This window comes from Diaphorina citri, unplaced genomic scaffold, assembly GCF_000475195.1.
Source record: "Diaphorina citri unplaced genomic scaffold, Diaci psyllid genome assembly version 1.1 scaffold3139, whole genome shotgun sequence".
Taxonomy (NCBI): domain Eukaryota; kingdom Metazoa; phylum Arthropoda; class Insecta; order Hemiptera; family Psyllidae; genus Diaphorina; species Diaphorina citri.
This window is the reverse complement of record NW_007380550.1, coordinates 16,654-21,222: the sequence shown is the minus strand read 5'-3', so window position 1 is coordinate 21,222 and position 4,569 is coordinate 16,654.

Here is a 4,569-nt window from a genome sequence, read left to right as displayed (position 1 = left end):
ACACTCGTATTTATGAACAAGAATGATCGTTCTTAGATCAGAGTCAAGTCAAAATTGACCAATCAAATGCCTTGAGACTATGCTTAGCACGAACTTAAAAGCCAGCATTTTGTTCATAAATATGGGTGTAAATCTCCTCCATATGATCTGAACATCCGGAATCCGGCGCGAACGACCTTCCCCAAAGTGTTAAAGCGCCTAATTCGAAAAAAAAAAAAATCTTTTAGCAATTTGATGGGTTGATTTCAAAATTTTCAGCCAATCAGATTGCTTGGATCCAAGAGTAGGTAAAACGTGCTCCAAATTTTCAGAGTCTGGCCTAGAGTGACAGAGTAAAATGAAGATCGACTGTAGCTCGAGGGTGACCCCCCCCCCCCCTAAAAACGGGGACAGAGAAAAAAGAAAGACGGCTGTAGCTCGGGGGTGCCCCCCCCCCCCCATAAATACGGCCCTGCTGCAAAACTACCTACTTCACAGCGTAGTTATTACCTACAGCACATAACGCCTGCGGCAGGACGCAGTTTTATGAAAGCAGAGTGTCTACAGCCCGCGGCATTGTGAACTTGACGCGGCCAATTTAATTGAGATTGCGATGAAATTTATTCGGATGTATTGGGTATCACAATCAATTTAATTGAGATTGTGTTTATAATCTTTATTCGGATATATTGGGTATCACAATCAATTTAATTGAGATTGTGTTTATAAACTTTATTCGAATATATTGGGTATCACAATCAATTTAATTCACTTCCAATTTGGTCAATGCGCTTATTCGTATACCTACAGGGTACTTCACACATGGGCTTTTCACAAGGTAGTTATACGGGGTGAGCTTGTGAGACGGTCTTCCAGTAACTTGTCCGGATAGGGCTTATTTTTGAAGATATTAGAATTAATTTTAACTGTGTTAAGCATCCATCCTCCAAATTTTGAGAGGCTGACCCAGTAAAGGAGAACAAGCTGGGTCCGTCCCTCCGGGAATTTTTTAGCCCGTAGTTTATTCGATCGTGATTAGAGAAAAACAAGCTGGGCCCGTCCCTCCGGGAATTTTTTAGCCCGTAGTTTATTCGATCGTGATTAGAGAAAATCAGTACCTATGTACCTACCTAATTTGTTTAATATTCAGGTTATTATCTAGTTTATTCGATCATGGTTAAAGAATACCTTTGTACCTACCTAATTTGTTTAATATTCAGTTTATTATCATTCTTGATTTGATTTTTTGTTTTTACTTTCATGTAATGATTTAAAATCAAGACTAGAGCCCGTTCTCCCTTTATTCCCAATATAATGTTTAAGTCACCCATCCGTTTATTGGCCTTGCTCAGCGTAGCTTAACATAGGTGACGCTAAAACCATGCAAGTCACCCATCCATTTATTGGCCTTTTTCGGCGTAGCTTAACATAGGTGACGCTAAAATCGGTCTTAAATGATCGACTGAAGTGTTATCTAAAACTTTCTCGCTTTGAGTTCATAGGTCGTTGCGACAAATTTCAAGATCAGAGCTCATTTGTGTGAGAAAATGTGAAAAAAATCCCCCAAAAACCAGTTTTTTTGGTTCTTTGACTTTATGGTTTTCTGGACAAAAATTTGCACCACCATTTTCGTGTTCCTGGTAAAAAGACCTTCAATTTGATATATAGGTCGACCAGGTTTGGATAAGTCCTTCTATGGGGACAGACAGACAGACAGGACGACAGAGTGACAGACACCGAAGCGAATACAATAGTCCGTCCACTATACCTTTTATTATTAGTAATAATAAAGGAAGGACGGCCTGAAAATGAGGCTTGCGCGTAATTCGGCTTGTAACCTGAGAGGTAGGTAAGTATAAATATTTCACCTGGTCTAGAAGACTGAAGAGAGACATCCAGCAAAAAGTACAATAGCTCTCTCTCTCTCCCCCCCCCTCTCTCTCTCTCTCTCTCTCTCTCTCTCTCTCTCTCTGCCTCTCTCTTACTTGATTGCGATAATCTAAATTTTATTTGATATCTGGTTTCTATTTTCTTTATTCAAAAGGCAGGAACAGGAAAGGTATCTGGGATCAATATCAATCATCCTGAGGGATAAGTTGGGATATCAGTATATCACCGTCCCGAATTACCGTCCCGAATTTTGATTGAGTTTTTATATAGGTATTTATAGATTTTTTTTCCCAAGAATTAGGATTTTCGACCATCGCAGAGCCCTGCAGGTAAATTAGACGGAAATAGACTTGCTAGTTTTCAAATTACCGAATTCTTACAGAGCTCGATTTTCAGAGTTTAATACCGTCCCACGTGAGCAGGAACCCCAATAGAAACTGAATGGCGCAATGTTCAAATTTTCCAGTGGTCAGTTCCATTAAAAGACAGTACACCTCTACAAAAACAAAACTTCTGGCCCTAAAGTAGATAAAAATCTAATACATTTATCTCTTACCGAATCAAGAGGTACTTGTACTTTTGCCCTTATCCAGGTGACAGATTCTCAAATCCCTACAGATAATACAGAAGGGAACATAACAGGATAGACTCTGGATAATCTCATCTAGATTGAGACGAGCTTTTTATCTATTCCATCCCTTTTGCCGTCATAAATTTAGTAAATTTTATTAAATCTCACAGACATTCAAAACAGAAACTTTTCGAATTTCGACTAACCCTTGGACGCATTTGAAGTAAACGTAGTACATAATGGTACAATACATATATTTCACACGTGGAGGAGTCAGTCAGCCTAGTTGTCTTGGTAGCGCGTCTGCTTTGTAAGCAATAGGTCGCGGGTTCGATTCCCGCCCGGGAAGGATTTTATCCTGAAGGGATAATGTTCGTTCCCCGAACTGCTGGCTTTCTCCTATCCTGTCTTCCTTCTTCCTTCTCCGTTCGATTTCGGGACGATAAGACCTTACATTTGATGTGGATATGGTATACCTGTCGGAGTGAATTCACCAAATAAACACTCTTGTTTCTTGTGCCATAATAATAATAATAAAACACCACCAACAACAACTTGATTCCTCCAAGGGTTCAACGAGAAATGTTTTAACATGGATCAAAAAAGTTTCTTTTTTTCTCGAAAAAGTTCGGGAAGCAATAATAAATTTCATCTTCCTGACATCATTGTCTGAAAACTCTAACGAAATAATTAGAAAATGAAACAAAATCTTCATCAACATGAGAGACTATGGAAGTCAAGTTTCGAGATAATCCTTCCACGTTCCTGTTCGGGGCGGTTGTCCTTCCTTGTGTGAAAAATACTGTCGTCAGTTCGATCTGATAAAAACAAACTGAGTTACTGCCCGTTGAGTTTGAGTAGATAGAAATCGGATAAACAAGTTACTAGAAGAAAGGAAGAAACGGAGGCGGAGAGAAGAAGAGAAAAATAAGAAGAAGAAAACGAAGAAGAAGGAGGAGGAGGGGAAGAAGAAGAAGATGACGACGAAGAAGGAGTAGAAGAAGATTCAAGAGAACCCAAAAGGTACCCTGTTGAAAATTTTGAAATCAAAAGGTTTTTTTTTTTTTTATTCTCAGGACCTTTAGTTTGCGCTTTACAGTCCACTTCAACTGGGAAGTCCGATGACCTTTGGGTGCGCACTCGTCAAAAAATAGCTCGTTGATTAACAAGTAAGCGTGTGAATAGTTGATCCCATGGGATTTTTCACGCCGAATCGAATGGTGAAACTTTTAGAACTGTCCGACTTACAGTTGAGAAGTTGCTGTTCCCCTCCATGCGCTTCCATCGGATTTCCCAGTTGACGTGGACTGTACATGAAATTCACCACAGTACCAACATAAAAATCACCATTGGACCAACCGTGGCCCTTTAATTCTGGCATAATTTCCCGAAGAGGTCCTTTATTTGAAATTCGCATGGCAGCAGATTGGACAGACAGCTCCGCACTCCCCACCACTTCTCTATTCTATCCATTTTATCCCCGATATTAGTTACTAGTTACTTTTAGCGAAGGTTTAAAATCACCACGTGTTATCGAAAAATAACCCTAATGATGGAAATTCCAGGGAAATTAGTCTGTAGGTATTGAAATTCCAGGGAATTTCCTGGAAGTCCTGGAACGGTTCTTTTTACTGTGTTTCAATTATAAAGATGAGAGAGAGAAAGGTATGTAAACAGTGTACTGAAGTGTATTGACATTAAAATAAACTTACCTAGATAGTACTGAAAGCAGGGCCGTATTTAGAGGGGGGACCTCGGGCCTCTAGCTTTCTTTTGCTCCTTTTCTATCGGCCTAACTCCGAAAATTTGGAACATCCCCCCTCTTAGCATCCAATCCTACATAGTATCTACCTTAGGTGAGGGAGAGAGAGAGAGAGAGAGAGAGAGAGAGAGAGAGAGAGAGAGAGATTAAAGAAAAAATATAAATCGGAAGTTATACCCACCTCCCACCTACCTAAAAGTAGATGAGTAATGAAAATAAAGAAATGACAAAAGGAGGAACAAAATAATAATAAATGTGTTGTATACATCAGCTACATAGGTAGCTACTTACTTACTTACCTACTTACCTACCTGTCTGATCTACAAGATACTACCTACAGCCTACTAAAAAAAAAAAAAAAAAAAAA